The sequence below is a fragment of the Pseudochaenichthys georgianus genome, chromosome 13 (genome assembly GCF_902827115.2).
Source record: "Pseudochaenichthys georgianus chromosome 13, fPseGeo1.2, whole genome shotgun sequence".
NCBI lineage: Eukaryota > Metazoa > Chordata > Actinopteri > Perciformes > Channichthyidae > Pseudochaenichthys > Pseudochaenichthys georgianus.
In genome coordinates this window covers 10,041,291-10,062,039 of record NC_047515.1, presented here as the reverse complement: position 1 = coordinate 10,062,039, position 20,749 = coordinate 10,041,291, and the positions used below count along the sequence as shown (strand labels likewise).

At 41.3% G+C, this 20,749-nt stretch overlaps 1 long non-coding RNA gene across 1 annotated transcript in view; it reads left to right on the top strand.

Annotated features, from left to right (window-relative positions):
* LOC139434969 (uncharacterized) overlaps positions 1–2,778 on the top strand; it is a 91,165-nt gene extending 88,387 nt beyond the window's left edge. Inside the window, exons 2-3 of the long non-coding RNA XR_011644249.1 lie at positions 2,363–2,451; positions 2,705–2,778. This is a non-coding gene — a long non-coding RNA (uncharacterized lncRNA). The remainder of the gene's footprint in view (positions 1–2,362; positions 2,452–2,704) is intronic.
* Positions 2,779–20,749: the final 17,971 nt, after the last annotated feature.

Below are 20,749 nucleotides of genomic sequence, written 5' to 3'. Positions count from 1 at the left end.
AAAAATCAGAAATAGATGGGGCATCGCTGAAGAAACATTTCACTTTGCTTCTACATTTTATGGATGTAAAGTCACCATACCAGGCTGATACATCAATAACAGTTATAACCAAATGGTGTAGCCTTAAAAAGCAGACCTTAAGAAAACAGCGGCTGTCCTTTGGTAACGGGGCAGGGATGGTCTATAGAGAAAAAAGATAGAGAAATAAAGAGAAGAAGGTATGAGTATGTTATCGTAATACCCATACTTATACATTTAACAAGAAAAATCATTTAGTTATCATATTGTAAAAAACAAACATAGAAAGCATTTTATTTTTTACCTGGTAGTTTTTAATTCTCGAGCACAGTCTTTATTGAGGTTGTCAAGCCTGACTTGATGCAGAGATCCGAGCTGAGACCATTTCAGCTGTAGGATGGTCACAGCACCTGTTAGAGCATGTATGTTAAAAAAAACGTTATTCTGGATACTTTCACATCAATCTATCCTTCATTTTACTTGAGGGCTTCATTATGTATTTTGTATTTAGAAGGATACTTCATTAAAAGCTTCTTAAAAAATTGCAATCTACGGTTGTTGTATAATAGAAAAACCAACAATTGTATAGAGGTTCTTTAACACACATCAAGCAGCATTAACTAACTAACTACATGATATTATAACATTAAAATAAAAGTACTTACCAGATATCTTTGTCTGATGGAGGAAAAGTGGAGAGAGGTTGTTTAGATGTTCGGAATTTACTTATATAGGCTAGGCAATATGTAAATGACTCTAAAAACAGCCAATAGGGTTATTCCTGTTTAACAAATTAGCGTTATATTGGCTTTTTTATGGCGGGGCAAATACTTTTTTAGGTCTAGGAGTGTTTTTAGCTGTAAAATACCTCCACATTTTAGTTTTCAGCTTACGGTTAAATCTTTCTACCATACATGCCTTTATGTCAATGGCGGTTATATATAATGTTGTATACCGTTTTTCTTCAACAAGTTTTGAAAAACTTTATTAAAGAATTCTTTCCCCGCAGCTGTTAGTAACTTTTTAAGGATCTCGCTGTGTGTTAAAACTGTATCAAAAAGCTTTGGTAACCTTACCCTTCTTTTTCTTTTTAATGTTTGAGCACAGGTTTTTCTAAATACATTTATGACTGTTAACAAATAATTAAAGCCATCATTATATTCGGACAGCGACTGCATATCGCAGAGATCTGCTTGAAATTGTTGCAGCGGTCTGAGTACGAAAACTCTGTTTTCTTACCAAAATCCACCCGTGTCGACTTGTACAAATGTATATGCGTTATCCTCTGATAAATATTCTCTCACTTTCTATATATATTTAAGTATATTACCTACCTCCCTCTGTTTACAACATGTTTATCTCCATAGGGGGTTTATGACTTCTCCATAGGGGGTTTGGGGTTTTCCCCCTCCCTTATCCTCTAGCAAAAAGGCTGACTTTTTAAAATATCTGTTTTTTATATGCTTTACTTTGATTTGGAGCACCCAACGGATGGCTGTAAGTTGTCACCGGTGTCTCGCTGATTAAATTCATATCAAGACGTCTCTTGGCCATTTTCTCTCGACTTGAAAAATATTTAGGAGTGACTAAAGACGATGGCTTTTTATTTAGACAGAGGGAGAGGGTGAGGGGCGGGGAAAGTGTGTGTGTGTGTGTGTGTGTGTGTGTGTGTGTGTGTGTGTGTGTGTGTGTGTGTGTGTGTGTGTGTGTGTGTGTGTGTGTGTGTGTGTGTGTGTGTGTGTGTGTGTGTGTGTGTGTGTGTGTGTGTGTGTGTGTGTGTGTGTGTGTGTGTGTGTGTGTGTGTGTGTGTGTGTGTGTGTGTGTGTGTGTGTGTGTGTGTTCCCCCTCCTCCACCATATGTTCTCTCCCCTCATGTCCTGTCATGTCCTGTTTGCAAAAACAGAGAGGTTTAAATATATGTTTTTAAGATGCCTTACTTTTGATTAATTTCATGTTATTTGCAAGTATTTGTAAGTTACATTCGATACTGTATACAGGATTAACCACACAGGAAGTGGTAAGGAGGCGGGACATATATCCTAGGCATATTAATTGATTGAAAACAACGGCATTTTATTTTTCTCATATCCGGTCGAACGAGGCGGGACTTCCGGTTTCAAAATAAAAATAAAAAGGCGGGACTTCCGGTCAAAAAGGGGCGGGGCGACCTGTCACTTTTTCTGCATACTAATGAGATTGAAGTGGCATTTGTATTACTACTTAAGTAGAAGACATGCATACATTTTCGAACATTTAAAATATTATACCACTTAAAAATAAGAAATATTACTTTTGTTACTAAGAGTTCATACTTATTATACCTGTGTCACCTTTCACACTATAGCTGTTGTAGAGGCTAAGCCAACGCTTTAAGCCTCTGAGGATCCGCTTGGTGGGTGTAATTGACGCACACAAGTTTGCTGCCGAATAAAGGTCAGAAACAAAGTTTCCAGTTTGAAACAGTCCATTTATTTCCATTTTACTGGTTTCCATTTACTTGCTTCTTTCCATATTCACCACACGATATTACCGTTTACACAATACCTCTGCTTTGCTTGTAATCCCGTGTTTGTGTGTGTGTGTTCTCCATGTGTGCTCCTTGTGTGTGTGTTCCGTGTGTGCTCCTTGTGTGTGTGTTCAAAAACTGTATATGCCTTCCGGCGGAACCTCTCCCCAACACACATAGGTTCCTACCTTTATACCCACAGTTAATTGGCTCCTACAGCTGTGATCATGAGCTATGGGCTTTGTAGATACAGGTCCTGGGGTGAATCGTGGTGCAGGGGCCCTTCTCTTTTTGACCACAGGGCGATGCACGAAGATGGTGGGTATAGCCTCTGCTCTCAGCCTAGTCTTGCCCTTTTTTGTCTTGACAAACTGGTAAATGTGCCTGCGGAGTGACTTGAGGTTACTTCACACACAGAACAACTCAGTTTTGTCTGCCCACATACATATTCCATAGTGGTTGAATACACAGTATTAGGAAACACGTTATACTTACTGGACATGTTATACTCATTACATACTGTATATAAAATATGACCAAGAATGTGAGACAACTTTATAGAAATTCATATCACATCTGTTACTGATGCCATTTGTCATACTTTGTTAAACTCACAAATAATAAAGTTCCATAACTTCAGTTGGGAACAAAGACCACACCTTATCTCCCCAAGGCAATTTCACATCCAATAGGTGTGCTGTGTGTGTATAACCCTTTCTCCTGTCTGTTACTCCCTCTTTCAGCACAAGAACCAGAGGGGGATTCAATGGAGCCTGAATATCTGCACTGAGACCCTCACCCTGCACCCTGAGTCTCAACTATCAGTGTTTTTCAAGCCTTTCCCTGTTTTTTTGTATTAAACAAAACATTAAGCTTTCCCAATGGTGTGGTTTTCGTTTTGTGAAAAAGTGCAAATGCAGTGTTTGTATATAATTACCTCACATATTTTTTTGCTGTTGGTCGTGAAATTGCTCCTGCTGACTTGAGCCAGCCATTTTTTCCTCCGCTCTGTGTCAGTGGGGAAGCCGTACATTCGTACTCCTATCTCGGAGCGATTTGAGCATCCCCAGGCAGTACAGCAAACCATGGTGGCGACTAGGAAGCAGCACAGCAAACCAGGACAACACGGAGTAAAAGGCACAGACAAACTGCATGATATGCTATTCAATGTTTATTGAATTCCATGTATTTGCAATGGATGTTCCTAAAACAACACATTTAACATCATCATAATCATGCTGCTGCTGCTAGTCCTTTGATGGTCACCTGTCGATCTCATGTCCTTTCTGAAAGCCATAAAGATGACATTAGTCATTTAGATAGCTTGTGTCCTCAATTACCATGGGATTACTGAAACTACCATGAATTTAAGAAAATGGTAGAAATTAATCTAATCTGAATTTTAAAGCATTACTTTAGATCCCCTCCCTCTAAATATATCAATAAACATTAGAGAGTGATGCTCCTGACTACCATACAAGTTTAAGAAGATAATATTGGTTTTAAAGAATTCAAAGCTATAAATAAACAGCAACAGGCTCTTTAACCAACATGTAAACTAGTTGTTCACACTAATCCTAATATTATTACTTAATATTAGCAAATTCGATTTTATTTTTTAAAACATATTGATGTAAATACATACACATATCGATTTGTTGTATAAATATTGCAAATAAAAACCTTTATTCACTAATAATTACCAAAAATCGTAGTTCTATCTCCTGTTATCAATGCATTCACATTGCCCGCCATGAACTTCTGGGGAACGATCCTCGTCTACATGAACCACATGACGATAACTGGCAGCGCATAGACTGTATATATAAATGGACGTAGGGTCCGTGACGTCACCCATAGAATTCTGCAGAGTTGCCGTGAAGCCCTTAGTAGGCGGAGTCGGCCACTAACGGCTCGACAGTGACGTCAGAGTTCAACTCAACTGTTGTACCGGACGGCCAGTCAGCGGCAGCAGCTCGTCTTACCATCACGATACCACCCCCTGGTACTAAAGCATATCCATGATGACATGGGACATGTTGGGGCTGAGAGGGTCATCCACCTGGCTCGAGACCGTTTCTACTGGCCTTTCATGAAAAAGGACATTGAAACCTATGTAACCAGAAAGTGTCCCTGTATCAAACAAAAGAAACCTGTGACACACGTCAGAGCACCAATGGGCAGCATCACTTCATCTGCACCACGTGAGCTTGTGTCTATAGACTATATGCACCTGGAAACTAGCAAAGGGGGCTACGAGTACATTTTAGTAGTTATTGACCATTTTACCAGATTTGCTCAAGTCTACGCAACAAAAAATAAATCTGGCAGTACAGCTGCTGAAAAAATCTATAATGACTTTATTCCAAGATTCGGCTACCCGGCCAGGTTACACCACGACCAAGGCAGAGAGTTCGAAAATGACCTGTTCAAGACCCTGAGGCATCTGGCTGGAGTTGCTCATTCGTGGACAACCCCATACCACCCCCAAGGAAACCCATCTGAGAGGTTCAATAGAACACTGCTCCAAATGTTGAGGACCCTGGGAGAAAAAGAAAAGAGCAACTGGAAAGACCACTTATCCCTGGTTGTACATGCATACAACTGCACCAGGCATGAAGCAACAGGCTTCTCACTCCACTACCTCATGTTTGGACGGCACCCGTGTCTCCCAGTAGATTTAATGTTTGGCCTGTCAGCCAAAGGTCAGACTGAAACAACACAGGGCTATGCTAAGAAATGGGCTCTGAGAATGAAAGAGGCTTACCGGATTGCATCTGAAAACAGTCAACACTCCAGTGCAAGAAACAAGAAGTACTATGACTGTCACATCAAGGGAGTTGTGCTCCAACCTGGTGATAGAGTCCTAGTCCGCAACATGAGTGAGAGAGGTGGACCTGGAAAATTGAGGTCCTACTGGGAACAAACTGTGTATGTCGTCAAATAACAAGTTGGTGAAATTCCTGTGTACAAAGTGTGCCCTGAGACAGGTGGTGATAACATCCGTACCCTCCATCGAAATCTCCTACACGTTGTCAATGACCTACCTGTAAACTTGCCTGAACTAACAGGAAATCCGCTACCACCTAGACTAGAGGGAAGAGCAAGGGTCATCATGTTGAGAAACAACGACAGAGAGAGACATCACAAAGCAGTGACTCAGAAAACTCTGATGATGAGGCACCAAGAGTACGATACTGGCTAAGAGTACCTCCACAAGCTGGACTTCACTCACAGAATGTTGAACCTAGCTCTGGATCTCAGCGAAACACAGACGGTCCGAAAAGGGTACCTGAACCACATAGATATAGAGTGCCATCGAGATATCATACACCAGAACAACATGGAGTTATTACACCTGAGAGAGAAACCAGACAAAAACAACCAGAAGAACGGGACTGATGAGAAATACCTGCCTGTGGATTCTGAAGCACCGGAAGAGCATGAGTATGTACAAGTACCCTATGGCTATGACCAACCTGTGACACCTCAGGATGAGCCAGTGAGGAAATCCACACGGGACAGGAGACCTCCTCAAACGCTGACATAAGACTCCCTTGGTCAGCCATCCTCCAGATCATGTGGGTATACAGACCCAGCGGGACTCTATACTGTACAAGCCCTGCCATTCTGGGGAATGCAGCCCGTTCCTATGCCACATTACACTACACACCAGACACTGCCTTACACTACAGACTGCCTTACACTGTAATGCTACCATACATACATGCATATTGAAGGAGTTGGGACTACTTTTCTCCGCGCCGTTCCTAATGAGCTTGCTTTAAAAGAAGGAACACTCAAAACAACCAGGACGAGGGTTAAACAAAAATCTGTTTTAATCATAAAAGGTAATAATGCAATACCATATTATACATTACCATACAAAGCCATATCATATGCGTAATGTCAGGAGTATGCCTACTCCTGGCCTTGTTCACGGGCTGCCCCGACCTCCCGGTCCGAGCCGCGCGAGAAGAGAGAGGGAACAACAAGTTGCATGTCCCAAAACCAACAGAAAGGGGTGGAGTTTCATTTGGGAGATACCAAAACGCTGTCTCACAGGGAATCAGCGTGGGCAGCTATGAAAGCCACAGGTGTTGGGAAGGCCTGCAGGATGCACCTCATTAAAATCAGGGGAAATGTCCCTCCCAATTTGCAAAGCCTATCGATGGTTTAACCCAGAAAAACACTCTGGGATCATCTTTTCACTCAAAACAGAAATCACCATTAATTCTGCATCTTCCTTCTTCACAAATAGCTTAAAACACTCTTTTGATAAACAGGTAAAAAGTCAAACAAAAAGACTATTGTGCTAATCTACTTTTAAGAAAAAGGGGACATTGTTTCAGGAATCTATAAAAAACCTCTATATTTGAGAGGAAAAATGTACCTTTTGTTCCTTCAACTATTAACACACAGGAATGTATAAACCCACACATATACTTATTCAAGATATGTAGATTTCCCTGAAACATGACCTGCTTGAGATCTTAAGCAGAATATACTCTTTCCCCACCAAGCACCCTGTCCTGCATATCTCCACCTCCCCCACATGGCAATAAAACCCAGTTTACTCTTAACAGCCCTTTGTCTATCGCCATTTTAGTCCTCACATTTATGAAAGGATAAAACAGAGAAATCACTATAAAACACAAACACAGGTATTGTTTGAACAGTATTCACTTAACTGCTACTATTGATAATTACCAGAGAAACTCAAAGGGACCTCTTTTAATATCTGGAAATTGTAACAAGACTTTCTGCCATTTCAAATGTAACACACTTCTTCGGTACAATATCTCACATCAATTTCCACAATATTGAGAAGGAAAGATTGTTACACCCACTCTCATACATATTGTATTCACCTGTACATTTAAAGAAGTGCCCTTGTGAGAGTGTGTATAAGTGTTTTAAGTTCAAAGAGAAGGGGCACAAGTTAAGAGGTTGATGGTTAATGTCGGGAGCCATTTTTCTTTGTCGGGGAGTGTGTGACCCACACAGTGTGTGATCACAATTTTATGTTTATATTTAATATCATTTTAGAAACCTGTTTAACAATGGACAGCAGGGGGCTGTAGATGGCAAGGTAACACTGCCGTAAAGGGGTTTGTTGTGATTTGCGCCTGCCGTAAACGGACTGATGTGGAGACGGAGCTGCCGTTGGCTTGCCATTCTGGCAAGACCCGCCAAACGAGCAGCTAAGAATTTGGTTGTTCATCATTTCTCCTGTTTTGCAGGTCAGTTTTGTGTACATATTAGAGATGTTAAGATTCACCGATTCGCATCGGTGCACCGGCATAAACGTTCAAGATGCGAGTGCACCGGTTGAAAGAGTGCACATTGGCTACAGTTTGGGTTGAACCGGGTTGAACTCGCGATGCATCGATTGCGTAGCGTCTTTGCATCGGTAAAAAAACGATTCATTCATATAAAATCCGCTCATCTTGTCAACGCTTAAGGCCCTGTCACACTGTCCCGAAATTGACACCCGATGGACACACGAATATGGAATTGTGAATTTCGCACGAAGATGGCCCCGAACCACACACGAAGGCAACATTTACATTACATTTAAGACATACAACTGCAATGAAAGTACCAAAAACAATTATGTTACAGTACTATGATACTGTACTGATATCTTCAGACTTTGTTCTTTACTTTATCCGTCTTTATATGTAGAAAATATTACGTTTTCTCCGTAATGTTGTTTCCATAACAACAACAATTTCCTGTCAACTGTCCTTCAAAATAATATATTATATCCTTTTTAGTTTCACAGAACAGAAATTGGGTTATTTACATAATATATTTACATGATTTTGTTGTGCAATAAAACAACCAGATGGACACACGATAAAGGAAATGTTCAAATTCGGCTGTGATCGTAGCAACATCGGGCCGTTCGTGAGGGCATCTTAAGCCTTCGTATGACCGCCGGCGGAGTTTCTCAGGCTCCGGCAGCAACTTCGTGAGCGGAGGAAAAATCTTTGGCATGCCAAAAAATTGCCGAAGGACCTTGCGAAGGTTCATTTTCGTGTTGAATTCGTGTGTCAATTTTGCCCTTCGTAAGGCCATCGTGAGGGCATCTTGTTATCCTCGGTGCCATCGGGCATTCGCCCCGATCAGAGTGAATGTGAATGCACCGATGATAACACGAAGATGACACGATTTGACAAGATGCCCTCACGAGTGCCTTACGAAGTTGCCGCTCACAAAGTTGCTGCCGGAGCCTGAGAAACTCCACGGGCGGTCATACGATGGCTTAGATGCCCTCACGAAGGGCCAAAAAAAAAAAAAAAAAGTTTCCAAAAGAAAAAAATCTTTTTTGTTTACCTAAATCCTACCGGCCCACATTTGTAAGTGTTCCGGCCCAGCCCAGCCCAGTGGGGTGTGGCCAGGGTTGGGTTGTAATGGAATACATGTAACGGCATTACGTAATCAGAATAAAAAAATCAAGTAACTGTATTCAGCTCGTGTTACATTTGAAAAATGAGTAATCTGATTATAGTTACTTTCGTAAACCTGAAGTGAATACATTTTGGATTACTTATTGGAATTATTGGTGGAAAGATTTCCTCACAACATGTAATATTCATTACTAAAGGTACAGCCTTGTCTGGTTTCTTGCTCAAGGGCACCACGGCAGGGCAGGAGGTGAACTGGGACCTCTCCAAGTAGAAGTCCACACTCCAAATAGGTCTGGTCGGGGACTTGAACCGGCGACCCTACGGCTCACAGTCCAAGCCCCAACTGACTGCCATAGATTTAGTCCCTAATTTTGCTCTCAAAATGGACCAGATTTATGCATTTAACTTCAACATTTAAAAAAAAAATCTTCCCGGGGGAGCTTTCCCCCGGACCCTCCTAGAGGAGGTGAGGTCCATCACCTGCCCACACCCCCTGTTAAATTGTCTCACCCACATTGAGGATGCTTCGTACGTCGCCCATGTTTTATTCCATGTGTCAAGTCAGGCAAATTCGGTCAAAATGTTATTGCATCAATGATCTGTTAACATTAAAATCACTAAATATATGCCGTAACTATTTTTGCTCTAGGCAACTCAAGGGCTCAATGTGATTACTATATGAATAATTGTCCAAAATAACATTAAAGGCATAGGGTTTTTTGTTAAGTAACATACTTTCGTCGCCGGCCGGCCGATACATGCCGCGCATTAAGTGGGCCTGTCTGTCAATTAATCCCCGGGCCACTTTTTCCCCCCAGTCCGCCCCTGCCACCAGCAGATGAAAAACACCCACCTCTCCGCCTCTTCCAAGGGACGAGGGAACAGTGCGGCAGAGAGTTTCCGTTAACATTTGTTTTCTTCTGACAGCCCAGCAGCAGGAGACGTGGGGAGAGGGAGGCGGGGCTATTTTATCGTTATCAGAAAATAATAATGATGACGCTGCTAGATGAGGGCAGTGGGGGCTCTTCTTGGAGTCTGGCTTTTTTTTAAAAACCAAAGTTCATTAGTGAACGCCATCATTTTTTGCAGGCAGCTCTCTGCCTCTTTCACGTTATTATGGCGCGCGCCGGAACCTATGTCCGGAACCTATGTCCGGAACCAACAATGCAGGTCTCCCTTGAAAAAGAGATCTATGATCTCAACGGGACCAATCTGGTTAAATAAAGGTTTGAAATGAAATGAAATTAACAATCAGTTACCGTAAATGAGTTCAGTTCAGAAGACAAAACACATACAACATTAATTAAATTCGATATTTGTTCACTTGAATTTCACTTTGAATTCTTGGATATTCTCAATGGGTGAATACATTTTTTAATAATAATAATAATAAAATAATTAATAAAAAAAAAAAAATTATTATTAATTTTTTTTTTTTAAATGACACCGAAGCTTTCTCAGGGTGGGCCAATGAGTAAACTGGCCCTATGGTGGCTACGCCACTGCCCTATACGATCAATTTCTGATAATGATGAGGCAATAGCCCCCGCCCAGAGCCATATAATAGAAGAGTTACGACAACGGAAGTCCAAAAACGGTTATCGTCACGTGGTTCATGTAGACGAGGATCGTTCCCCGGAAGTTCATGGCGGGCAATGTGAATGCATTGATAACAGGAGATAGAACTACGATTTTTGGTAATTATTAGTGAATAAAGGTTTTGATTTGCAATATTTATACAACAAATCGATATGTGTATGTATTTACATCAATATATTTTAAAAAATAAAATCGAATTTGCTAATATTAAGTGATAATATTAGGATTAGTGTGAACAACTAGTTTACATGTTACTAACAGTGCCTTGGTTAAAGAGCCTGTTGATGTTTATTTATAGCTTTGAATTCTTTCAAACCAATATTATCTTCTTAAACTTGTATGGTAGTCAGGAGCTTCACTTTCTAATGTTTATTGATACATTTAGAGGGAGGGGATCTAAAGTAATGCTTTAAAATTCAGATTAGATTAATTTCTACCATTTTCTTAAATTCATGGTAGTTTCAGTAATCCCATGGTAATTGAGGACACAAGCTATCTAAATGACTAATGTCATCTTTATGGCTTTCAGAAAGGACATGAGACTATCAAAGGACTAGCAGCAGCAGCAGCAGCAGCAGCAGCATATGATGATGATGATGTTAAATGTGTTGCTTTAGGAACATCCATTGCAAATACGTGGAATTCAACAAACATTGAATAGCATATCATGCAGTTTGTCGGTGCCTTTTCCTCCGTGTTGTCCTGGTTTGTTGTGCTGCCTCCTAGTCGCCACCATGGTTTGCTGTGCTGTCCTGGGGATGCTCAAATCGCTCAGAAAAAGGAGTACGGATGTACGGCTTCCCCACTGACACAGAGCGGAGGAAAAAATGGCTGGCTCAAGTCAGCAGGAGCAATTTCACGACCAACAGCAACAAAATATGTGATGTAATTATATACAAACACTGCATTTGCACTTTTTCACAAAACGAAAACCACACCATTGGGAAAGCTTAATGTTTTGTTTAATACAAAAAAACAGGGAAAGGCTTGAAAAACACTGAGAGTTGAGACTCAGGGTGCAGGGTGAGGGTCTCAGTGCAGGTATTCAGGCTCCATTGAATCCCCCTCTGGTTCTTGTGCTGAAAGAGGGAGTAACAGACAGGAGAAAAGGTTATACACACACACACAGCACACCTATTGGATGGGAAATGCCTTGGGGAGATAAGGTGTTTACTTATATAAAACAGTAGTATTAAACTTACCTTGTGTTTTCACTCTCACTTAAGTTCCTCTCCCTTTGCCATCAATCCAAAATCAGCTGAGCTGCAACATTATACAGACAGGTAATAATCAACAGAATCACAAGGACACAATATGGCTCTGCTAAAAACACTCACTCTTACACGCACCAAAGTTATATTTATCTAATATTTAACTCCCTCCACCCCCGCATACAATCCCGTTTAGAAGCCCCTCTTCTCTAATTCAACATGTTGGACGAAATTACATTAAGAGAACGGAATTTACAATTAAAAGGCTGTTCAACGTGTGTTGCTAGCTTAATCTGTTATCTGTAAACGTTCCCTAAATCTACTAATTTAGGGATAATCCACTGATATCCTTTAATACACATGTTAATTTGAATCAGATGTACTGATAATATCCGCAATATAAATCTTTAAACTTCTTCTTACCTTTAAAAGTCCGTCACGAACGGTCTATTATGCTGCAACTCGACAGCTCTACCAGCCTTGGCGCTAACTTCCGGGGAACGATTGAGAGGCTCCACGATCCGCCATTGTTGTAAAAAGGTGGTCCATTGGAGTGAACGGAGATGTCGTAACTCTTCTATTATATGGCTCTGCCCCCGCCACTCCCCAGATCTGCTGCTCACCCCCGCGTCAAAGTAAACGGCACACTGAATTCAGATTATTTATCTTTCTCTCGATATGGACATAAACGCGAGTGAAGTCTAATCTGACAGGACGGAGACACCTCTCAAACTACCTAAACTAGTTATAAATATGTTTATTTTTACTGTCGGCCGGGTCACTCATTACTGGATCAGCTGCTGCATGAGACAGACACTGACGCTGTCCGAAGAGAGGGAGGAAAAAGAGAGGCTCCATGTATTTTATTATTATATTATATAGATTCGTTATTCATTTGTTTTAAAGCTCAATAAATAACAAAGAAGACCTTTGACCGGTACTTTTATAATTTTGTCCGGAAGATTTAAACTTTAATACACGTTGACTGGCGAACAACTCTGCCCGGTTCCCTCGGCCCCCACTGCGGAGATTAAACAGAAGGGGAACCATGACAACCATGCTTCTTCGCTGCTTTTGTGGAGGAAGTTACAGCGCCGCGTACAGGCTCGGCGTATGTAGGCCTACTGCAGCTTCTCCAGCGGTTGGAGCTAAACGGAGCTGTCTCGTGTGGACCAAGCCCCCAGGAAGTGCGCCGGAGTCTGATGAGAATATTCGTGCTGGTCAAACAGCGGTACTACACTTCCTTTAGGTTGCTGGGCCCGGAAACACTTTTTCCCATTGACTTACATTGGGAAAGAGTGGTCTGTAACTCGTTGGATACTTTTTTTTAAACTAAATAAACTACCCAGTATGAACGTTTGTATAGCCCTTATTAAAAACATTCGTTCCTCAAGTTGTACACATGTGCTAATAACGTTATTCTGAGAGTTATTTCCCCCTGCATTATGAACGCGCATCTAACCCACGGGACGGCGCCCCCCTGCACGTTCATGTTACGTGTTCAGCACTTCATGCGTTTCTCTTTACCCATGGATGCACAATAAGAACGGACCCATATCACCTTACTGTCATCCCACGGAGCTGTAATAATGGATATATTGCACATGTTTGCTGTAATTCATCATTTGTAAAATATTATACTACATGGGCTGTATGATGTAAATCTTGTACCGTAAATGTTGTATTAAATAAAGTTAATATTACCGACGTAGATTAACGTTCCTGTAGCTTCTTATTGCACTTGCAATTGTTTTAGTTACTTGTGGGCTACTTAACATGAATAATCACAGTTAATATCCTTTTACTCCATCACATTTCAAAAAGAAATAGGCTATTGTTATTTTAACTCCACCACAGTAATCCATCATCAGCTTTACTTTTTAGATAAAGTTTTAACTCACAATTGATCATAACAGGCTTCAACATATACATTTTTATATATTTTTATATATTACTTATATATTATAAGTGGTTTCATGTACAACCCACACAAGTATCATGCTAAATGAAGCTCTGTTGCTTGGATATCACTAGATCCTGATGTCAGCGTAATATAAAAGTACATAACGATTGATGTGTAATTTAGCATAATTTACTAGCTAGCCGCTAGCTGCTAACTACCGCCTCGTTAATATAAATCCAGTACCATGCTGTCATGAACGAGCGGTGCTGTTACGTGTACGCAAATTCACGTGCTTAATGTGAACGAGCCTTTTGGGCGGCATGGTTAAAGTTGCGCATGCTCGAGTGCACATACGGGTACTTCTCAGGCATGTAATCTGTGACGTTTCGCTCTCTCAAAAGTTGGGCCATTTTGTCATCATGCGCCATTGAGCAACTCTCATAGGAATGAATGAGGCCCCGCCTCCCACGCTGTATCCAGTTCTTATTATACATCCATGGTGTGGACAGACACTATCCAGTGAATATTGCGTGTGGACGGAAGCTTTTTTGCTATTGCGTTTGCGTTAATCCTATGCGTTTAGCCGTTTTCGTCCTCGTGTGGCCGGGGCCTTACAGCAGCTTTTCGAAAATCTTGAAAATCTTGGAGCTGGGCGTGTCTGACAGCTTGGGGATTTTTTGCGAGCTATGCGACCAACAACCAATCACATGAATCTCCCGCCCCTGACATACAAAGCAAAAAACCCCGGGGATTTTATGCGAGCAATATATATATATATAAACTCCCCAAACAGGCGAAAACCTACCAGTTTCACCCACTGTCTCTGCCACCTCCCTCCATGCCTGGTTCCTCCGGTTTGTATCCCGTTAATAGTTCTGGTCGTAAAGAACCGGGTGATTTGCTACCGTAATTTCTCGTTTGGAATATGAGGAAATTAACTGCGGTCTGGTTCTCCCTGCTTACACGCGGTTTGATTGGCTAGCGCTTCTACTGTCATATTTGCATAAACGTGTTTGATTGGCTGGCGCTTCCAGCTCAGCTTCACAAGTTGAACATTGCTCAACTTTGGAATCCTGGACATCCTGGAAATCTTCGCTTCGCTCCCCCACAATGCAGTTCGGCGAAAAGCGAGGCAAAGTGACGTCATCCCCATTCAAAGTCAATAGAGAGGCGAAGTCACGCCCATCTACTTCCGGCCCATGGGACCCCGGAAGCGAAACATTTACATTGAATTCAATGGAGAGAGAAAACGTATATTTTGATCCCGTTTGAATTGTGCCACGAACTACACATATGATGTTTGTCAATCTTAAACAATAAGTTCCATGTCAAAAAAGTCACATATTGTCGTAAAACTGTTGAAATATAAGACTATGAAAAATACGCGACTACAAAGACTACAAATCCCAAATCCCATTCTGGGTCGCGTAAGTGATGTCACAGGCGATAATGCTCCAAGTGGTTGCGACTCGTAATTAAAGTGAAGAAGAAGAAGAAGATCTCATAACTGATTTATTCCCTCCAATAAATAAGAGATTGCTAAAAATAAATTCACTTTTACAAGATGCATGTGTGCTTTGTACCAGGTTGTAATCACATAAGTGATCATACCACTTGCTCGTTCTATCGATTCCCGTCTGATGAAAGGACCAGGAGTCGCTGGATCAGACATATCAGGTATACATGTTGTGCATGATGGAACATAGTCAAGTTAGCTACCTAGCTAGTAGCGACGAGTAGCGAGCACGTTAGTTAGCATTACATTACTTAGCCTTGTCATTTTTAGTAGCCTTACCATGAAGTTATTATTTTATTACATGAAGTAAGAGTAAGAGTAGTCATGATGGTAAGTATTTCGTGAAACATTTGAAGAGTAGCCTACTGCGCCATCCACAGGGTGCTATGGAAGCAGTCAGGGAGAGTTGAAGGCAGGCAGGGAGCTTTGCATGACAGATTCTTCTGGACGTGTTTCATTGTGATGACAGCAAGGGTGAGTCAATCTGTTTGTTGGAAAGACAGTAGTTGAGTGATTACTGAGAGAAAATTATTAAAAGAGATAATTATTCAAAGTGTTGTTACTTTAAAGTGTTGTTACTGACCTTTTTCTCTTTTATTTCCTTTCCCTCACCTGTAACTGCTGAGACCCTGAGGAACATGCACACTGACCTGCTCTGGCAACCTGATTTCCACTGTACGTAATAGTATTTGGTTATGGTATATTATTTATATACATCAAAGGCACAATGAACCCCCCAGAGACACACATGTATTGAGTGTGATATTGTGCATAGGTTAAGTGAAATCATCTTTACACACTAGAAAACTGTAGGAGCGGCAACTTGTTTTGAAATTGAATTTTTAATATCCGATAATAAAGTTGATCTGTTTTCTTTATTCTTCTCTCTTCCCAGCTCCATCCATCACCGTGCTCTGTTCCTGCAGGTCCTGCTTGCTAATCAATGCTCATATGTTTTTACACAATTACAAATAAAGTCAATGTATTGTATGACATGAAGTTGTGCTTCATTCGGAGTCAATAATAAATTCATTCTGCCTTCAACTGCACAATGACCAGTGGCGGCCGGCCCATAGGGGCGCTAGGGGCGCCGCCCCACCTCTTCCCACATACAAAAAAATATATAAAAATAAATATTAAATTAAAGAAATAAATATTAAAAAATAAATACAAATAAATAAATATATTTTATATTTTTATTTTTAATGAACAAGGTAAATATCATACAATTGGTATCAGTAAAATGTATAATCTACAATAAAATCTCGTTTAAAATTGTGTTACGATAAAGTTACTGATAAGTCACATGTTTCCTGCCTGGCCTTGCCCATGGCATTAGTTTATCATTACCGGGCGGAGCCCCCGAGCCAAACAGCAGCAACCAGCACGTTGCAAAAGTCTCAATAGTAAACTGTGCCGCCGAAACATAATTTCAGCCAATCAGCGCCGTCAAATATTTTGGTCACGAGGGCGCTCACGTTGGCGCCCACGTTGGCGCCCACGTTGGCGCCCACGTTGCTTACATGCGTTGACGTGAGTTGTTTTTTAGACTCGTGAGTAGGGTTGGGTACCGAGAACCGGTTCCGGTTCGGAACCGGTTCCAACATTTCGATTCCAACGGCATCATTTAGAAATGTGAATTTCGGTTCCGCTTTTCGATTCCTGAGGAAATGTTTCTCGCCGCTCTCCGTAGCCTACTGCATGACTGCAGCGGGGCGGGAAATGTAGCGCTGTATCTACATTTCCTACAGTGTAACCTGAGACCAGGGCCGGCCCATCGCACTGGCATTATAAATGTTCGCCGAGGGCGCCAGATCTGTGGAGGCGCTGCGCTGACAGCTCTGGGAGAAAAAAATAAATGTTTTGACCGTTGGTGCTCATCCTAATTTTCGGCCTTGATGTAACAACATTCATAATTAAGTAAATGTAACACCCTTTTCATCCCGGTTACACTTTTCATTTGCCCTGTACGATGGGCGCTGCAAGTGATGAAAATGGGGGATGTTGGCTTATCTGGCAACCGCAGCTCACAGCCACAGTGCGCGTGAGCGAGGGAGAAAGGGAGGGTGTACTGGAACCGGCGCTGTTGTTATTAGCATCTGGTGTTAGCTGCTCTAACGGAAGAAGAAGATGTTTCTACAATGATGTGGAGGGAGAGTCCTCTCCAGTCAGACTGAGAGGCCGATAACTTCAGCTCAGTGAGGTAAATGAATGTTTAGATAGTTCACTTTAGTCTAAGTCAGGGGTGGGGAACCTCCGGGCCGTATACGGCCCGCGAGACCATTTGGTACGGCCCTCGAGGTAATTTATAAACACACGCAAAAAAGAAAAAAATTAAAGAAATCTAGACCGCAAAAAAATGAAACAAGTGAGTGCTAGTTTTTCCTGGCCAAGGTCAGGGTCCTTGAACACAACACGAGCCTAACGTGTCATCACGTGGTATGGTATAGGTCTCGCCTGACAGGGGTCCAGTTCTGACGGAGAGCACCAGAACGTCACTCCGGGTCTTCCACACATGCAGTACCCATAAGGAGCCGTACACATGTTTCTGCGTGGCTGTGTCTCTAGCTGAGAGCCCCGTGGCGATCTGTTCTTCCGTCACACTGAGCATACAGTCAATACCTTTGTTGTTATTAGCATCTGGTTAGCTAGCTATGCTAACGAATATAAGAAGCTTTTTCTCCAACCAGAGAGGTAAAGGCACTTTATATGATCATTATGGTTATAAAAAAATAAGAGAATAAAGTAAACAGGTATAAAATACTATAAGACAGTAAAAAAAAGTTGTTATTAATAAACACAGTTTGAAAGGAGAGTGATTTGTAAAATATCCGTAAAGAAAAATAAATCTGCTTCCAGTTCTGTTTCATCTGGGTGTTGAGAGATGTTTCCATAGATCTCTTAATGTTGCTCTCAAAGTGCACCAGATTGATGCTTTTAACTTCAACATTTAAAAAAAAATCTTCCCGGGGGAGCATGCCCCCCGGACCCCCCTAAAGGAGGTTAGGTCCCCCCCCCCACTTAAATCATGTCCATGGATAGGAAACTAAATACATTTGTACACATCTTGTGTCCATATCTTTCTGTTTGGGTGGTCACGCCACACCGTGCACGTGCATGCATGAGTCATGGTCAGACATCTGGATTCAGAGGTTGCGTTTTATTTGCACAGCATGAAAGAAAGGCCGAATGAATGGGCTGTGATTTTAGTATTTTTAAGCAGAGGTCAACCATTTGTACGGCCCTCGGAGGATCTTGAACAAATTGAAATGGCCCTTGAGAGGAATAAGGTTCCCCACCCCTGGTCTAAGTTATCTCATTGGGTCTCAAACGTTTTGATCACAATTTATGTGAACACATATTTCCAAGGCACTCTTTTATAATTATTGGGATAAAACAGGTTTGAAATCATTCCAATGTATACTATAGGACAGTAAACCAGACATATCGTTTTAAACTGGAGAGATAAAAAAATATGCATAAATAAAATAGTAAAATAAGATATGAATGAACAACAAAAATAAAATGCGTTACATGTAGGCTATTTGTTATTTAATTATTAAAATGTAAACCGATCTTTTTCATATGGGTGTTTAGAGCTGTACCCCCTAGATCTAGTCTCTAGTAATTCTGCGTGTGCACCAGATTGAAGCATTTTACTTCAAAATGTTCAAACATTTCTTCCCGGTATGCCTGAGAAGGCAGATATGCTTGTTTTTCTCAACAAGAACTGTTTTTAAAAGTTGGACTGTTGCACTGTTGTAGCTTCAGTGGTTCTCAGGTTAAAGTTACATAGCAGTGAATATAAACAGACTGATTAATGTGAATATTACTTTAAACTAAGCTGTGTAAAAGTTTCTCGAATAAATGTAATTTTTTTTGGTGGAAGAAGCATGTATCATTTTTATACCCTGCCCCTCAAAGAATCGGAATCGAGAACCGTTAAGAACCGGAATCGAAAAGTAGAATCGGAATCGGAATCGTGGAAATTCAAACGATACCCAACCCTACTCGTGAGTGACCAAGGTGACGCAGAAGTTGGATGAGAATGGTGTGCAGGTGGAGTCGCCGGACCTCGGTCCGCACCCAATTCCGTGCAAGAGCTACTCTCCAATCCTTTCGAAAGGAGAAGTTTGGGAGATAAATTTATACTTAAAGACCTTGGACCGGACCAACCCGATTTGTATATATCACAGCAAGCTCGTGAAAAAGACAAATAGTATCAAAGAGGCTTCTCACGTAGCTGGTACACCAGAAAGGCTAGCTGGATGCAAACAGGTAAATGCTATCTTTTGTTTCCCATGCTTGCTCTTCAAACAGCCGGGGACAGATACGATCTGTTCAGAAACTAGACAAAAGTTAAACAAGTACAAACCACAGACTGTCTGTGTCATGGAGAATACAGTCGCTGGTTTATTTATGTCTGTATAGGCCGTTGTTGTGAGTGTGGACGGTCGGAGCATATATAACGTTAGCTTAGCCAAGCTCCATTCAGAAAACAAGCATTCTAAAAGGTGTTTCGCCTGCCGTCTGTCTGCAGACTTGTCAAAGCATTAATTCATGGTTTTTACTAACCGGTATCAGTATGTTGTTACGTCGGCATCATTTAGAAACGTGTATTACAATTTAATCACGGTAAAATATGTTCATTTTGTTGTAGTTGTAGCTCCTGAGCCAGTGCGTCTTGTTTGAATGATGCGAGTAAACACAGCTGGCAGCCGCGGTGAAACTCGAGCGACTAGAGCGATGCGATAGGAGCGTTTAGAGCAAAGCGAATATTCGCATCGCGTCCGGTCTGAACGCAGCATTAAAGCGAGCTCCGCGCTGCACTGGAAACGCGCCATTACATCACCAGAAGTCCTAATTTAAGGGGTCATTTCTCCCAAAAAAAAATGTTTTACTCACTATATCAACAGCCCCACCAAAAATATTTTCCACCAGCCGCCACTGACAATGACTATGGACTGCACCGACATCCATGTAGCTGCCCCCCAGTAAGATGAACCAAGCAAAGAGGGTCACCATCATGCCCAAGGACATCCAGCTGGCCCGCCGCATCCGCGAAGAGAGGGCTTCAACTGACCTGAGACCAGCACACCCAAACACAACGGCTCTTTTAAGAGCCACCTACAGTTTCAAAGAGTTGCAATCCTACGTTATTATAATGATTAAACTGGTTCATGTGTCACTTAGTTTACTGAACCGTGATGAATGAAAGAAATGAGTGAGGTAGTGGTTTACTGAAGTTACAAAGACATTAATATATGAGTAACAGGTCAGTGTCAACACAAGCTTCTGTCAATTATGGATCATTCAAACTATATACAAATAATATGTAATAAAGTTCTAAAATAAGTATTCGGTATATTCCTTGATAGCTTTTGGAGAAGGTTGTTTTTAAGTTTACTCAAATCTATCGTTTCAACTGTTTCACTTTATAAAAAGGAACAGGTGAGTAGAGCATCATTGAGTTTCTTATTCTGTCAGTAAATTATCCAAATGAAATGTTTTTCATTATTTTAGTCAACCCTAAACAAATTGATTGTACCTTTTAATAATGACCTTACATGGTCGCCAAAG